The sequence below is a fragment of the Cetorhinus maximus genome, chromosome 17 (genome assembly GCF_964194155.1).
Source record: "Cetorhinus maximus chromosome 17, sCetMax3.hap1.1, whole genome shotgun sequence".
Classification (NCBI taxonomy): Eukaryota; Metazoa; Chordata; class Chondrichthyes; order Lamniformes; family Cetorhinidae; genus Cetorhinus; species Cetorhinus maximus.
Window position 1 is genome coordinate 59,584,681 of NC_135895.1, and position 19,118 is coordinate 59,603,798.

Sequence of the window (19,118 nt, forward strand, 5' to 3'; positions counted from 1 at the left end):
AGGTTAAGGCACATTGTTGGGACAAAAGAGAGTTTGTAATGTTACATGCAGACATAGTGCTCAACAGAGTTGGGGAAGCGGAGCAAGTTGATGATGCCCCAATTATCAACAAAAAAAAAATCCCCACTTTCAGAACAAGCAATATTAAACTGTATAAAAATCAGTCATAGCATGAAATGTTCAGCTAATGCTTTAAGTGGAGGTAACAAGTGAGGATTTACAGTCTAATTAAAAAGTGTACATTTAGAGCAAAGAGCTCAAAATGTTTGTTATAGTCCCAGAGATAATTTGAATTTTACTTTTAGTTATTTTTCTAGACCTTAGCTTTTAGTCTTAAATTTATTCATGTGGTTGTCTTTAGAAATTTAGTTTTAGCTTTAGTTTCCAAATTTTAGCCATATGTATTCTTAGTTTTGCACTGTGCTCCTATAACTTTCACAATTTTAGGATTTCCAACCCTCCATAAATAAGGGTTCAGTCATAACTCTTGTTTCAATTCTCACACTAACTACAAGAAATCCTGTGAAAAAAATAAACTAGTTCAAATGAATTTTTATCTGCTTCAATTTTCACAATCTAATCCAAGTTATAGACTTCATTTTTGAGTCTCTCCCCTAATTTTTAGTTTTTCTTCACTTCAGTTTTAATTTTGCTAATGAAATTACAACAATCATCTATTCCCAGTGAAGTCATACTACTCAATTTAACTCGGTTGCAACTCTGGAGACATTCACCTCTAATATAAATGCAGATCAGTATAACTCCCATTTCTCCTAGCATGCACTCTAAGATGAGTAAGGCCATTAACTGGGAAGGAAATCTGAAACAGTTTGCTGGAGCCAAAGCTGGCCTGAAGTATGCACTAACGATGGTGTGACCAAATGCACATATAAATCAGCATTAGCAACGTGCAGCTATTGTATTCTTCAGTAATCAAAGCTTGATACTTCATGTGTATTAGCAAACTACAGCCTCAAAATTTTAAAAGAATCCTGTAAAAAAAAAGTCAAATGTGGACTACAGCAACTGAAATATCATTGTGGGAACGAACATAAAGGCGAAACTTCTTTTCTCCCAAACAAAGGATCTGGACTTTTAAAAATCAGTTGGAATTAATTCTGCATCACATTTGAAAACATTTTTTCTCAACATTAAATGCACAAGAAACCCTAACCTATGTTAAAGTCAACTAATGGCACAACTTAACTATGTTGCTATGCCATTCCATGCAAGTGATAAGATAACATCAAGGCCATTCAACAGTCAAACATCAAATGCACAGGTTTTTGATCACTATACAATAACTCAGAATCACAGAATTGTTATGGTGCAGGAGGCGGCCATTTGGCCCACTATGTCTGCACTGGCTGTCTGAATAAGAATTATGACTTAGTGCCATTCTCCTAACTTTTCCCTGTAACCCTGCACATTATTTTAATAGAAACAATCATCTAATGCCGTCTTGAATACCTTGATTGAACCTGCCTCCAACACACTTCCAGGCAGTGCAGTCCAGACCCAAACCATTTCTGTGTGAAAGAGTTTTTTCTCACATCATATTTGCTTCTTTTGCAAATCACTTTAAATCTGTGCCCTCTCGTTCTCGATCTTATGAGTGGGAACACTCTCCCTATCTACCTTGTCCAGTCCTTTCATGATTTTGAACACCTCTATCAAATCTCCTCTTAGCCTTCTCCTCTTCAAGGAGAGCAGTCCTAACTTCTCCAATCTATCTTCAAAACTGAAGTTTCTCATCCCTGGAACCATCCTTGTAGCCTCTTCTGCACTCTCTCTGGTGCGTTCACATCCTTTCTAGTATGGCACCCAGAACTGTACATAATATCCCATCTGAGGTCTAACTAGTGTCTTATAGAAGTTCGGCATAACCTCCTTGCTCCTATTAATCAAGCATAGGATACTCTATGTTTTATTAACTACTCTGTCCACTAGTCCGGGTACCTTTAATGACTCATGCATATATACACCCAGGTCCCTCTGCTCCTGCACACCCATTGGTGTTGTACTCCTTATTTTATATTGTCGTTCTATGTTCCTCCTGCCAAAATGGATCACCTCACACTTCTCCGTATTGAACTTCATCAGCCACCTAAACTGCCTACTCCACTAACTTGTATATGTCCTTGAAGTCCTACACTGTTTTCCTCCTCAGTTTACAATGTTCCCAAATTTTGTATCATTTGCAAACTTTAAAATTGTCCCCTGCACACCAAGATCTAGATTATTAACGTATATCAGGAAAAGCAAGGATCCCAATACCAACCCCTGGGGCACTCCACTACAAACCTTCCCCCAGCCCGAAAAATATCCATTAACCATTAGTCACTGTTTCCTATTACTCAGCCAATTCTGTATCCACATTGCTACTGTCCCTTTTGTTCCATGAACCATAACTTTTCTTGCAAGTCTGTTGTGTGGCACTGTATCAAATGCCTTCTGGAAGTCCATCAATTTCATTACCCATATCAACCCTCTCTGTTACCTCTTCAAAAAACTCCAGGAAGTTAGTTAAACACAATTTTCTCTTAAGAAATCCATGCTGGCTCTTCCTAATCAGCCCACATTTTCCATGTAACTACTGATTCCATCCTGAATAATTGTTTCTAGAAGCTTCCCAACCACCAAAGTTAAACTGGTCTGTAATTGCTGGGCTTATCCTTGCAATCTTTTTGAACAAGGGCGTATTGTTTCCAATTCTCCAGCCCTCTGGCATCTCCTGAGTCTAGGGAAGACTAAAAGATTATGGCCAGTGTCCCTGCAATTTCCAATCTTACTTCCTTCAATATCCTTGTTTGTATCTCATTCAGTCCCAGTGCCTCAGCAATTTTAAGTATCGACTGTTTATCCAATACTTCCTCCTATCAATTCTGAATCCTTCTAGTAACAGAGATTTCTCCTCTGTCAGCATGGCCTGGGTAGCATCTGCTTCCTTGGTAAAGACAGATGCAAAGTATTCATTTAACACCTCAGCCATTCCCCCTGCCTCCATGTGTAAATCCCCTTTTTGGTCCCTAATCGGCCCTACTCCTCCTTTTCCCATTATTTTACTATTTACATGCCTATAGAAGACTTTGGGATTCCCTCTTATATTGGTTGCCAGTATTTTCTCATAATCCCTCTTTGCTTCTCTTATTTGCTTTTTTTTTCACCTCCCTTCTGTATTTAGCCTTGTTCTCAATTTTATTTTCTACCTGATACCTGTAATAAGCACACTTTTTCTTCTTTATCTTAATTTTTAACTCCTGCTGGAAAGTGCATGCATAAACATCAATTAAGGGTAATGTTGAGTTTGGCTAAGGTGCCTGCAGACAAATAGCCCATTGATTTTCATGCTCTAGGCTCAGTTGAGAGATCCAGGAGGGCATCTGGCACCCTTGGAACTGTCTCAGAATGAACACGGGCATGAGGAAAAATCTTCTTCTATGCAGTGAGCGGTTAGGACCTGGAGTGCGCAGCCAGAGAGTGTGGTGGAGACAGATTCAATCGAGGCTTTCAAAATAGAATTTATCATCTGAAAAGAAAAAATAAATTGAAGGGCTACAGGGAAAAGATGGAGGAATGGATTAGGTGAGTTGCTCTTGTAGAGAGCCTGCACGGACACAACTGGCTTAATGGCTTCCTTCTGTGTTGTAACCGTTCTATGATTCTGTCATTGTTTTTCAAAGAGGAAATGGGGGTTGGGGGAAGAAATAGGACAAAATGGGAACTGTAATAGTATTATGTTCCTTGGAAGTCTCATGAGTAGGTAAGGCTCCCTGCTCTGAGGTTTCCCAAACTCAGTGTATAGGCAAACCAGGGGATCACAATGAACTATGACAGGCATGGTAGCGTGTGTTATGTAATTGGACTAGTGGTGTGGAACAATCGTCTGGAGACTGTTATGAAAGGCAGGCTTACCTTGGAGTTCCCAACCCCCACTTTCAACTCCAAGTCCAGGCAGATCTCGGTGTTTCCGCACATGTGGAGATGGGGAGCTGCACATGCACAGCTCTGATTTTTAAAGTTCTTTGGGCCCAACGCGTCTGTGCATAAAGAAAAAAAGGTACGAAAAACCAGAGCGCCACTGAAAACAAAAGTCCCAGACAGCAGACAAGGAGAGATCGGGGGGGTGGGGGAGAGAATTAAGTTAAAAAGAGGGGCCGAGAAAGAGGCTCCATGTAGGAAAAAGGCTGCAGTTAGCAGACTAAGTGAAGAGGGCTCAGGAGAAGCCCTGAGGATCCAAGGAGGCAGCAGTAGTTTGGTGACTCCATGCTACAGGCTGTAGAAGCAAAGCTACCCCTTTGGAGCAATAGTGTTCTGCCTGGTGCGGTCAAAGGGTTGAAGTTATGCTTGTGAGTTGGTAATTAAGTGTGTACTCAAGAATCCAGGGGAACAGAATCGTGGGAAATGAGACTGAAACCCTGTGAGGTGGACTGTCATTGAGGCCATCCGATTTGCAGCAACACCTGGAGAGAATTCCCAGGTTAGATCTTCCAAAGTGAAGACTGGAATCCTTCATGAGAAAGGGCGACAGGGTGTCAATGAGATTTTTGACTCAGTGTTTACTGACATCTGGTTTGGTTGTTGAGAAATCTGTGGACTCTGTCTTGGTTGCATCTGTCATTTATTACGCAGTGCGATGTGTTTGACGACAGTTTGCCTGTTAATTCACATGTACCTCATGCTCTAACATTCAGGGTTAATATAAGGTAGATATTGCAAATTGTTATATCTTTCTGATCTTGGATAGTAAAGTTTATTTTTGTTTGTTCAAAACCCATGCAATTTGTGGCTTTATTCTCTGAGCAAGTGTCTGGAATCTCAAACTTTGTCTACTTTAAACAAAACGTTATTGGTCCCTAACCGAATCTTATCAAAAACGTGGGGGACTGGTCAAGGGCCATAACAAGACATGAGTTCAAATCCTACCATGGCAACAGGGGAATTTAAATTTGTTCATCAAATAAGTCTGGAATAAAAAGCTAGTACCAGGAATTGTGACCATGAAACTATGAAATTGGTGTTAAAATCCATCTATTTCACTAACGTCCTTTATGGAAGGAAATCTGTAGACCGTACCTGGTTTGGCCAGTATGCAATTTCCAGACCCACAGCAACATGGTTGGGTTTTAACTGCCCACTGAAAATGGCTTAACAAGTCACTCAGTTATATCAAGCCGTTTTGAGTGGTAAATGAGAATAAAACCAGCCGAACTGCCTGGCATCAACCTCAGCACTCATCACGACAAAGGGACATCCAGCCCTGTTGGCCGTGCAAAGTCCTCCTCACTAACATTCGGGGACTTGAAAGAGCTAGTCAATAATATCCTGGCATATAGGTACTCAGAGAATCGTATCTTTTAACCAATACCCAAGACTTTTCTATCACCAGACATGGTGACAAAGAGTTGTATCCAGTCGAGAAAAAGTGGCCCTTGGCATCCTCGAAATTAATTCTGGATTGCATGTAGCTTCATAGCATCAGGTCAAACATGGGCAAGGAAACATGCTGATTAGAACCTACTGAATACCACTTGGAAGAAGCAGTGAGTGTAGCAAGAGTATAGGATATAATCTAGGCGGAGGACTTCAATGTCCTTCATCAAGAGTGGCTCTGTAGCGTCACTTTTGACCTAGTTGGACTGGGAAATGCTATTGTAGTTAACAGACAGAAGGCTTGCACGTGGGGTTCATATGGCAGGGAAGGGATTGGGGTTATGTGCATTGTAGGAAAAACAAGTCGTGGCACAGAAAAAAAATGTTTCTTTTAAATGTACACTTCTAGTGGACCCAGTCAGAATTTGAAGCCAGTTTGAAAAGGCTGGTCTGTATAACAGATCTGAAATTGGTTTTAGGGATTATATGGACCATCTCCTGGGTGAAACAGAGCACAGTTTTCATTTGTGCACCTTCAGCACCTCAAACAGTAGCAGTAGTCAGGCAGAGGGAAGATAATGCTGCAATAGGAAGCAATATCAATAGCGAGTTGTGAATCAACTTCTTGTCTTGTCTTGATTTAAGGCTCAATCCTTTCTGCTTATGCATTAGGATATGAAGTTGCTGTGCATTGCTTTTACTGTTAACTTTGTCATCATAAATCATTTTGCAATACAAAACTACCACCAGATATTTTTATTCCCTTCACTGCTCGAGTTTAAAAGAGTCTATATTTTCTTCAGTGTACCTCATTTTAGTTGCCTATACTTTAGCACTACAATTTCAGCAAGTATACTATAGAAGCAGTAGCTGAGTAGGAGGCATTATCTAATGCTGTCCTTTATTGAGCATGCATCTTAAAATTAGTTTAGTTTGTCTCAAGCTACTTTGATATTTTCTGGGCTCCTTTCTCTATGCTGGAGAACTACTAGATGAAGGACTTTGTTTTTATCTTCCTTTATTGTGCTCTTACAAATCTGGAGTGTACTTGCATTTGTTTTGATGCCCGAGACCACCCCAGACAAATTGACCAGAAAATGTGAAATGTCTGAGCCTTGCAATTTGAAGTTGATTGAACAAGGCAGAAGATTTTTTTGAAAATATTAAACATAACCAAATGCATGCATGCATAGTTAAATAGAAATCAATATTTATCTCTAGTATACTGATATTCATGGCAGTTGTTGTTTGTTCTGAGAGTTCATATATTAATAGGATCTCCTCCACCAATGTCAGAAGTAGACGAAGGAAATTATGTACCCAGCCCAAGGTACCTAGTACCTTAGATCAAGGCTATCTTCAGCAGGTATATTGTCTTGGTAGTTTGAAGATATTCTTACTGTTATTAAGACCTAAAATAAGACATTGTTCCCACACATTAAAATCAAAAGGTCAGTCAAGGGATAACATTGGTGTAATAGCAAGTCACCACAAGTCCTATGCCCAGTTACCTGAATTCATGAAATATTCTAATATTAACTCCACTGTCGTATAGGACATTGTTTCCATTTCAGTGGTATCGTTGTGTGAAACCTAGCATTAGTGAAGTTCATTTTTGTGCAGTCTAATTTTTGTGTAAACTATATAATGGTATGTAATACTTGCTTTTATTTCTAAATATTTGAATGAAAGTCTGAGCCTAAATGATCCAATTGGAGCAGAAGGCATTTTATCAAATTTATTTGACAGATTTTTAATCAGTAAGGGAATCAAGGGTTATGGGGAAAAGGCAGGAAAGTGGAGTTGAGGATTATCAGATCAGCCATGATCTCAGTGAATGGCGCAGCAGAATGGCCTACTTCTGCTCCTATGTCTTAAGGCCTCCGGGAGCTGATACGAGAACCAACGTGTGCGGAAAAACCTACTTGACCTTATCCTTACTGATTTAACCACAGGTGCATCTATCCATGACCACTGGCAGCAGTGATTACCACACAGTTCATGTGGAGATGAAGACCAATCTTCACAATGAGGAAATCTTACATTGCATTTTTGGCACCACCACACAATTAAACAGGGTAGATCCACAACAGAACCAGCTCAAAACTGGGCAGAATTGTACACAATCAGAACCTGTAACCACATGGCCCACCATATCCCTTAATATCATTACCATCAACCGAAGTATCAACCCTGGGTCAAGGAGTGTAGAAGAGCATGCCAGGAGCAGGTGTAAAAACAAAAAATGCTGCAAATACTCAGGAGGTCTGGCAGCATTTTTGGAGAGAGAAGCAAACTTAATGTTTCAAGTTGCTGACCTTTCATCAGAACTGTACCTAAAATGACAACCCAGGACTGCATATGCCAACCAGCAGAATGCATCATGCTACAGGCAGGTGCAGGAGTGTGCATGCCCTCAATTTCAAAGCAGCATTTAACCGAGTATGGCAAAGACCTCTAGTAAAATTGAAGTCAATGTGAATCAGGGGGAAACTCTTCACTGGTTGGAGTTAGTTATGCCTACCACAAAGGAAGATGGTTGCAAACCAAACATTTCAGCCCCAGGACCTCAATGCAAGACTTCTTCAGGGTAGTGAGCACAATCATTTTCAACTGCTTCAATGACCTTCTTTCCATCAAATGGTCAGAGGTGTGGAAGTTCACTGATAATTTCAGTGTTCATTTCCATTCACAACACCTTATATAATGAGGTAGTCTGTGCACAAACGCAGCACGACCTGAACAACATTCAGGATTGAGCTAATTAGAGGCAATTCCCATTTGTGCCACACAAGTGCAGGCAATGACCATCCCACTAAAGAGGCCTTTCAATGGCCTTACCATCCACCAAGAATATCCAATGGTGGTGGATGGAGAGTCACCATTGGCCAGAAGCTTTTCTGAAGTAGCTACATAAATACTGTAGCTGCACGAGGAGGACAGAGCCTAGCTATTGTGCAGCAAATAACTCATCTCCTCACTCCTCAAAGACTTTCCACCAACTATAAGGCACAAACCAAGAATGTGATGAAAGATTCTCCATTTGCCTGGATGCATGCAGCTCCAACATGCAAGAAGCTGAACACCATTGAGGACCAAGCAGTCCGCTCGTTTGGCACACATCCACTACCTTAAACATTTGCTCTCTTCACTGTCAGCACACTGCCATCTGCAAGATGCAGCAAGTTACCAAAGCTTCTGGAATAACATCTTTCAAACCCATGACCTCTACCACCTAGAACAAGGGCAACAGGGGCATGGGAACACCACCTCCTGCAAGCTCCCTCCAAGTAACACACCATCCTGTTCCTTCATTGTAACTGTGCCAAAATCCTAGAACCGGGCGTAAACATCATCACACAAACTGCAGCTCGAGGGAGATGGCTCACCGCCTTCTCAAGAGCAGATATGGATGGATGATAAGTATTGGCTATGCCAGCAACACCCACATCTGGTAACTGAGTTAAAAAAATAACAAATCCAAGTGTGAACCAGGTATCTATCAGGAATCAAAAAAAACGAAATTAATGACTATCATAGATTTATGCATCTTGGAATGAACATTTTATATAGATTATGTATCTAGGCATCCTAAAATGAGATAGCTCCCATGTCAACAAGGTGTGTCAATGTTAGAAACATTCAGGTACCAAAATAAGGTTTGGTGAGATTCAAAGTTAGTTTTATGCCACTTACATGCTTTCGTTAAAAAGTGTCGATAAAAGAGTTTTGATTAGTTTATTAATTGGCATTCAAACAAACCAGTAAAGGAGTATAATGGCATATCGCATATGCATGCACGATATAAGCAAACTAATAAAAAGGTGTAATTATAAAGAGCAGACAAGGATTAACAGGATTCTCACCACTTGAATTGGTAGGTATACAGACGCTGAGTGGGTGACCCATTATTGCCAAATCAACCCCTGATAAGGACAGGAATGCAATGTCGAATGTGCAGCAGTTAAGAACACATACAGAACTTGCACAAGCCATCAGTTCAACCAGTGTCAAACACTCCAACAGGTAGGGCAGACCGTGCTAATACTGCTGCTAAGAAAAGAAAACAAACAGCAAGAAAATCCTGCAGTTGAGATAACTTTCAGCCAAAGATGTGCCAAGACTACCAAAGAAAAAAGCTGAAATTTTCCCTCACCACTGTGGAGATAACACTGTGTCTCAAGTCCACCCAGAGGTCAGCGACATTGTAGATCCACTGGCTGATAGCCAGTGGATGATATCAGGCCCTTCATGGACTAGATCACACTGCACGTCATCTACACTCTACAGAGAACTGGCAAGCTGTAGAAATATTGATGTGCTTCCAATGACTATCCTCTAGGAAGCTAGGATAAGCTTATCCTTAAGCTAGGCACCAAAATCTCTAGTCCATGCACCAATGCTGCACAACACCAAGGAACACAAAACAGTGAACTGTAGCAGATATTAGTTTTGAGTTTAAGAAGGGCATTCCAGTGCCACTTGTGCACTGATCCCTAAAAAGAAAAAAAGGCCAGGGAGTTCTGTGTGGATCATCAGAAACTAAATAGCCTTACAAAAGTTGATGCATATCCTGTGGCTCACACAAGGGATATCCTGGAAAAGCTAGGGATTTTAAGTAAATGACAATTACCTGACAAAAGGCTAAGCACTGGAGGTCAAGTGTTCATTCTTCACCAAACCAGATGAGTCATGAGTTTATTGCTACATTGTTTGATGAAAAATGTGTTCCAGTAGTTTTTGGAATTCACTTTCAGGATGCAGAAATCATTGGGCAAGGTCAGCATTTGTTGCCAATCTAGTTCCCCGAGAAGGTGTTGAAGTTTGTGTCACTTTCTTGAACAGGTGCAGCTCATATGAAGTTGCTGCTACAATGATGTTTGGTAGGGAGTTCTAAGATTTAACCCTGCAAGGGTGAAAGAATGGTTATTTATACCCAAGTTAGGATGATGGGTAACTTGGAGGGCAACTTGAAGGTGATGGTGTTCCCAAGCAGCTGCTGATAGGACAGAATCTAACAGGGGCTAGGAATTAAGCTCTAGCATGCCCAGGTGATATAGTTATCCTTAATTGGACATGGGATGAACATCCCTTCCACGTTGGCAATATACAAAGCTGGTCAAGCAAAGCAGTTGCAACTTTGAGGATCAGTAGCTTATCCGTTGGCAGTCATCATGCAGATGGGAAGAAACGTCCCAACATAGGGTAGGTGATGGCGTAGCGGTATTGCCGCTGGACTACTAATCCAGGGACCTAGGGTAAGGGTCTGGGGACCCAGGTTTGAATCCCACCATGGCAGATGGTAGAATTTGAATTCACTAAAAATCTGGAATTAAAAGAAACCATTGTCGATTGATGTAAAAAACCCATCTGGTTCACTAATATCCTTCAGGGAAGGAAGAAAGAAATCTGCAGTCCTTACCTGGTCTTGCTGACATTCGACTCCAGAACTACAGCAATGTGGTAGACTCTTAATTGCCCTTTAAAACGGCCTAGCAAGCCACTCAGTTGTATCAAACCACTACAAAGTCTCAAAGGAATGAAGTTGGACGGACCACCTGGCATTGACCTAGGCACCAGAAATGACAATGGCAAACTCAGTCCTGTCGACCCTATAGGGTCCTCCTTACTAACATCTGGGGGCTAGTGCCAAAATTGGGAGAGCTGTCTCACAGACTAGTCAAGCAACAGCCTGACATAGTCATCCTCACAGAATCATATCTTACAGATAACGTCCCAGACACCACCATCACCATCCCTGGATATGTCTTGTCCCACCAGCAGGGATGATAGCGGCACAGTGGTATACAGTCAGGAGGGAGTCGCCCTGGGGTGCCTCAACATTGACTCCGGACCACGAAGTCTCATGGCATCAGATCAAACATGGGCAAGGAACCCTCCTGATTACCATGTACTGCCCCCCCATCAGCTGATGAATCAGTACTGCTCCATGTTGAACACCACTTGGAAGAAGCACGAAGGGTGACAAGGACGCAGAATGCGCTCCAGGTGAGGGACTTCAATGTCCATCGCCAAGAGTGGCTCGGTAGCACCACTACGGACCGAGCTGTCCGAGTTCTAAAGGACATAGCTGCTAGACTGGGTCTGCAGCAGGTGATGAGGGAACCAACAAGAGGGAAAAACATACTTGACCTCAACCTTACTAACCTGCCTGTCGCAGATGCATCGATCTGTGAGTGTCAGTAGGAGTGACCAACGCACAGTTGTGGAGACAAAGTTTTACCTTCACACTGAGGTTACCCTCCATTGTGTTGCGTGACACTACCACAGTGCTAAAAGATTTTGAACAGATCTAGCAACTCAAGACTGGGCATCCATGAGGCGCTATGGGCCATCAGCAGCAGAATTGTATTCGAACACAATCAAGACAGAGCTAAGCAATCCCACAACCAATGGATCAGAGCTAAGCTCTGCCGTCCTGCTACATCCAGTCGTGAATGGCGGGGGGCAATTAAACTCACTGGAGGAGGAGGCTCCACAAATATCCCCATCCTCAATGATTGGGGGAGCCCAGCACATCAGTGCAAAAGATAAGGCTGAAGCGTTTGCAACAACCTTCAGCCTGAAGAGCTGAGTGGATGATCCATCTTGACATCCTCTGGAGGTCCCCAACTTCACAGATGCCAGTCTGTAGCCAATTCGATTCACTCCACGTGATATCAAGAAATGGCTGAAGGCACTAGATAACGCAAAGGCTATGGGCCCTGACAATATTCCGGCAATAGTACTGAAGGCTTATGCCCCACAACTTGCCGCACTCCTAGCCAAACTGTTCCAGTACAGCTACAACACTGGCATCTACCTGGCTATGTGGAAAATTGTCCAGGTTTGACCTGTACAGAAAAAGCAGGACAAATTGAACCCAGCCAATTACTGACCCAGCATACTCTCGATCATCAGTAAAATAATGGAAGGGGTCATCAGTGGTATCAAGCAGCACATGCTGAGCAATAATCTGCTCACTGATGCCAGTTTGGGTTCTGCCAGGGCCACTCAGCTCCTGACCTCATTACAGCCTTGGTTCAAACGTGGACAAAAGAGCTGAGCTCCTTAGGTGAGCTGAGAGTGATTGCCCTTGATATCAAGGCTGCATTTGACTGCATTGGCATCGAGGAGCCCTAGCAAAACTGGAATCAATGGGAATCAGGGGGAAAACTCCGCTGGTTGGAGTCATACCTAGCACAAAGGAAAATGGTTGTGGTTGTTGGGGGTCAGTCATCTCAGCTCCAGGACATCACTGCAGGAGTTCCTCAGGGTAGTGTCCTTAGCCCAACCATCTTCAGCTGCTTCATCAATGACCTTCCATCATAAGGTCAGAAATGGGGATGTTCACTGACGATTGCACAATGTTCAGCACCATTCCCGGCTCCTCAGATACTGAAGCAGTTAATTCCAAAAGCGGCAAGACCTGGACAATCTGCAGGCTTGGGCTGACAAGAGGCAAGTAGCAATCGCATCATACAAGTGCCAGGCAATGACCATCTCCAACAAGAGAGAATCTAACCATCACCCCTTGACGTTCAATGGCATTACCATCAGTGAATCCTCCACTATCAACACCCTGGGCATTATCATTGACCAGAAAATGAACTGGACTAGCCATATAAATACTGTGGCTACAGGAGCAGGTCAGAGGCTCGGAATCCTGCGATGAGTAACTCATCCAGCTCCCAAAGCCTGTCCACCATCTACAAGGCACAAGTCAGAGGTGTGATGGAATATTCTCCACTTGCCTGGCTGAGTGCAGTTCCCACAACACAAGAAGCTTGACACCATCCAGGACAAAGCAGCCCACTTGATTGGCACATCCACAAACATTCACTCCCTCCACCACCGTAGCAGCAGCGTGTACCATCTACAAGATGCACAGCAGGAATTCACCAAGGCTTCTTCGAAAGCACCTTCCAAACCCACGACCGCTACCATCTAGGAGGACAAGGGCCACAGATAGATGGGAACACCACCACCTGGAAATTCTCCTCCTGGTCTCTCACCAACCTGACTTGGAAATATATCACCATTCCTTCACTTTCACTGGGTCAAAATCCTGGAACTCCCTTCCTAGCAGCACTCTGGGTATGCCTACACCACATGGACTGCAGCAGTTCAAGAAGGCAGCTCACCACCACCTTCTTAAGGGCAACTATGGATGGGCAATAAATGCTGGCTGAGCCAGCAAAGCCCACATCCCGTGAATGAATTTTAAAAAACAGGCAGAGGTGCATGCCACTGTGCAAAGGACCCACCTAAGAATCCTTGGGCTGTACAGCTGGGATCACAGGCTCATCCCTAACTATAAACGGACACGTGCAAATTCATCCTCAACTATAGCAATAAATACACCATTAATGAATTCCAAATGAAAGGCTGAGCTTCATCAGATGGTCCGATCTGTTGAGGAAGGCAATGCATTTGTAAAATTGAAAGACTTTTATGCACATACCAACCCAGATTATACGAGACACTTCTGGCCCACAGGAACTCAAGATAGGGGCTTTGGCACCATTATTTGTCAGGAATAATGATACAGTAATGCCTTTGAGAACTTCAATTTACTGCTACAAAAAACTATATGCCCATCAATTGTAGAGGAATGCTAAAGGTTCATTTGACCTTTGCAAAAATTACAAATATACAGGACAGTTGTATTTATTACAAAAGCAAAATACTGTGGATGTTGGATCCGTGGACAGAAAAACAGAGTTAATGTTTTGAGACCAATATAAACTCTTCTTCGGAATTGAAGGAGTCATATTGGACTTGAAACATTAATTTTATTGTGCTCTCCACAGACATTGCCTGACCTGCTGAGTATTTCCAGCATTTTTTGTTTTCAGTTGTATTTATTAGCTTGGTTAAATTTCACATATGACAAAAACACATTTATATAATGGAGCACTACGCTGCAAAAGTAAAACAAATTAGTCAACATTGTTCTGGCTTGCAGATTGAGATTGCTGATGCAAATTCCAACCAAGATGAAAACATAGTCACTGTTCTTATACGTAATAAGTCAGCTATACTTATGAGAAATTCTGCCTTGAAACAGGGTAGGAGGGTCTTAAAAGCAACAAAACAAAATAGGACTTTAAAATATTACACTTAATATTGGGGGGGGGGGGGGGCTGCAGATGGTGGTGGGAGTGGAACTGTATATTCATCACAAGACAACAGGTCTAAAGTAATCCTTTGAAAGGTCAAATCGTTCTTAATATACTAATGTTTATCTAAGAACATTTCTTGATAAAAGGGTTATTTAACCTATCAAAGTCTAATATTTTTCTTCATGAGTCAAATAGTTCAATCTTACTGTGATTTCCAACTCATACCCTTCATATACCTCTTTGACATGTAATTTCCTTTTAAATTTATTCTCATTTAAAGCAGTCATGGATTTGCCTTCAACAATAATTTGTGACAGAGAATACCATGTTCTGAGCTTTACTTTTAATTCTTATGTTTACCTTAAATTTGTGTTATGCTGACGAACTGAAATAATCTATCACTATTTATCTGAGCATAACCCTGAAGATCTCTATAAGGTCACCCTCAACCTTCTCAGCACCTGCGGAAAAAGCCCCAGTTTTTCAATCTCTCTTCATAACTGTAATCTCTCAGCTGGATATGAATCAAACATTGAAACTTTTTATTCAGCGTTCTAATTAGTGTCCAAAATTGTACACATTAGACAAGTCGAACATTACGTTCTACTTGCTTTTGTATTCTATACCTCTAGAAACAAAATCAAGGATTCAGTTTACTTTCTATTATAACCTGATCTACTTGTAGTGCCATTTTTGATCACCTATGTGCCTACATGAAATTCTATTGCTTCGCTACCCCATTTAAAATCATATCATAATTGCCATACATTTGCTCCAAAATGAATAATCTTCCATTTATCTAAATTTCACTATGTTTGCTACTTATCATCCTAGCCTCTACTTCGTTTGCAGTCTTCACAGCCCTCGAGACAATTTGCCCTAATTTAGAGTATGCAGCAATTTTCAATGTTATTTCCATGATTCTAAACACAGATTTATGTATACATGATAAAAGTTGCCCATAGTGCCTGATGAACATCACTCCCTTCCATTCCCCGTATTCCTACGCTCAAACCAAGTCTGTTCCATGTAACCATATATCTCTTTATTCCATCTACTAGTAATGATGGTTGCGGTAACCTTTTGAGAGAGATGGCTGTGAAGGTATAGCAAAAATTATGGCAGTAAATTTTTGACAACAAAGACTTCTACAAGTCAACAAAAGTTCTAGTGTACAGAGCAGCTGTCACCATCATTCTCCTGTACTGCAGTGAGACCTAGACTATGTACCAACACATAAGAGCACCAGAGAAATTCCATCAGCAATGCCTCCGCCATATCCTACAGATTCAGTGGGAGCACCATCAAACAAACGCTAGTGCCCTTCCTGTAGTCAGCTCCACAAGCACTCAGCCAAAACACTGCAAGATCAACTTTGTTGGACTGGACAGGCTTTTTGGATGGCCGAAAATTCTCTCTCCTGCCAGGTCCTCTTTCTCAACTCTCAAATGGCCAACATTCCAGGGGAGGGCAAAGAACATGCTTCAAGGACACTCAGAAGCTCTTGTTGAAGTGCTGGAGCATTGATCTTAATGACTGGGAGGAGCATGCTACCAAAAAGGTGACAACTTGCCTATCAAGCTGCATCACTGAGTCACAACGTCTTAATGATAAGGCAGATCAGCAGCAGAGGAGGAAACAAATCCTGAACTCTGGATCCCACCACCTCACAGGACATCCTGCCCCATGTACCCAAACATCTGTGGGCTGAGAATGGCCTGTTCAGTCACATGAAGACCCATAGCAGAAACTTGCGAACCCAAATTGATGTCATCCTTGAATCAAGCAACAGGCAACGATGATCAATGATTGCTATCTACCAGATTAGTTCATCACCTTGCCGGACTATTATGTTATAGTATATCCACCTCGTAAATCTATTATATCAAAAGGTGGATTCCTGGATACATAAGCTAGAACCTCCAAGCAGTACTAGATCTAGCCCGGAAGCAAAGAGTTAGAATGTGGCTGCATTGGTGGATTCTTATGTTAACTCTGTCAAGTCTGTAGTCTGTTGAACTGCTAAAGAATTAACTGCTATATCAATGGAAGTAAATTTGTGGTGCTAGATCAAAAGAATGTGTACAAGTTTTAATCATAGAACTTCATTTGTCAGGAGCATATAAGACTATAAGACATAGGAGCAGAAATTAGGCCAATTGGCCCATCGAGTCTGCTCCGCCATTCAATCATGGCTGATAAGTTTCTCTGGCAATATCTGGCAATAGGCAGCAAAAATGTTGGGAGTAAACAGCTGAAGCATCAAGTAAATACTTTACCCTGGTCAAAAGTAATCAAAGATTTCCTGAGGTATGTATTAATCAACAGTAAATTCAAATCGGTGACAGCTGTGGCTCAGTTGGTAGCATTCCCGCTGAGTCAGTAAAGAATGGGTTCAAAGTTCCACTTCAGTGCAGTACAAAGGGAGCGTTACATGGTTGGAGTTGCTGTCTTTCAGGTGAGAAGTTAAATCAAGGCTCCAGGTGGACATAAATAAGATCCCACTTAAAGGATCAGTGGATTTGTCCTGGCCAATATTTATCCCTCAATCAACGTCACTAAATCTGATCACCTTATTGCTATTCGAGACACCTTGCGGTGCACAAAATGCCTGCTCTGTTTCTTACATTAAAACAATGGCTACGCTTTGAGACTATTAACTATAGTATAGCAGCTAAAAGGCAAAACCACATCTTTATTCCAAACTGCTGTTCCTCCGGCACTTTAAAGCAGTGATCAAAACAGAAACCACGTCAACAAGAAAAGGGAAATAGGTGGATATGGAACATGGTGTTAAGACTACTGCTCATGCGGAGGATAAAGGTTAACATGAACTGTTCTGGTTGAATGGTCCATTTTTGCATTATAACTTCTATACCATTCTATGTCATATGTAACAGAAGCATTTCCCCTTTTCATGAGCCTGTTAATAACCAATTTCTTACATATTCAGAATCTAATCCAGATTTTTAAACGTGGGTCCGTTTGTAAACCAATGAAATTCCCTTCATAAGACCATAAGAAATAGGAGCAGAAATTAAGCCATTCGGCCCATCGAGTCTGCTCCGCCATTCAATCATGGCTGATAAGCTTCTCAACCCCATTCTCCCGCCTTCTCCTGTAACCTTTAATCCCCTTACCAATCAAGAACCTATCTATCTCAGTCTTAAATACACTCAGTGACCTGGCCTCCACAGCCTTCTGTGGCAATGAATTCCATAGATTCACCACTCTCTGGCTAAATAAGTTTCTCCTCATCTCCGTTCTAAAAGGTCTTCCCTTTACTCTGAGGCTGTGCCCTCGGGTCCTAGTCTCTCCTACTAATGGAAACATCTTCCCCACGTCCACTCTATCCAGGCCTTTCAGTATTCTGTAAGTTTCAATCAGATCCCCCCCTCATCCTTCTAAACTCCATCGAGTATAGACCCAGAGACCTCAAACGTTCCTCATATGTTAAGCCTTTCATTCCTGGGATCGTTCTCGTGAACCTCCTCTGGACCCTCTCCAGGGCCAGCACATCCTTCCTGAGATACGGGGCCCAAAATTGCTCACAATATTCTAAATGTGGTCTGACCAGAGCATTATAAAGCCTCAGCAGCATATCCCTGCTTTTATATTCTAGTCCTCTCGAAATAAATGCCAACATTGGATTTGCCTTCCTAACTACCGACTCAACCTGCAAGTTAACCTTAAGAGAATCCTGGACTAGGACTCCCAAGTCCCTTTGCACTCCAGATTTCTGAATTCTCTCCCCATTTAGAAAATAGTCTATGCCTCTATTCTTCCTATCAAAGTGCATGACCTCACACTTCCCCACGTTGTTTTCCATCTGCCACTTCTTTGCCCATTCTCCTAACCTGTCCAAATCTTTCTGCAGCCTCCCCGCCTCCTCAATACTACCTGTCCCTCCACCTATCTTTGTATCATCTGCAAACTTAGCCAGGATGCCCTCAGTTCCTTCATCTAGATCATTAATGTATAAAGTGAAAAGTTGTGGTCCCAACACTGACCACTGCGGAACTCCACTAGTCACCGGCCGCCATCCCGAGAAGGACCCCCTTATCCCCACTCTCTGCCTCCTGCCAGACAGCCAATCTTCTATCCATGCCAGTACCTTGCCTCTAACACCATGGGCTCTTATCTTACTGAGCAACCTCCTGTGCAGCACCTTGTCAAAGGCCTTCTGGTTCATAGACCTTATATCACAAACCATTAATGTTATCAGAAGATCACACATCAAGGGTGCTGACCATTAAGTACAGCTTGCATAAGCACTGACAACAATCGTCAGTGTGAAAACAGATCAACATTGAGGAACCAATACCATAAAGAGCAATTAATGCCATGTTGAACAGTTTGAATACCTTAATTACACTTTTATTTTTGTGTAATTATTGCCAGGAATCCAACACTCTTTATCCATTGCATTCCATATTCCCAATTCTAGTTAATATAGTGACAATTTGAGCATTACTCTTCACTCCTTTACTTTATGTTATCTTTCTGCTGCGATCAAGCAAATCAATTAAGCAAAAAAGATGCAAGACTAAGACTTTGTTTACATAGTTGGTAAACTGATTTTAAATGTGGAAGAAATATGAACTAAGCACTTTACCAGAT

The 19,118-nt window shown here is 41.9% G+C and overlaps 1 protein-coding gene across 4 annotated transcripts in view; it reads right to left on the minus strand.

Moving 5' to 3' along the window:
• Window positions 1-19,118, minus strand: part of mier1b (mesoderm induction early response 1b, transcriptional regulator) — a 52,935-nt gene that overhangs the window by 31,503 nt on the left and 2,314 nt on the right. The gene's annotated exons all lie outside the window — the stretch shown is intronic.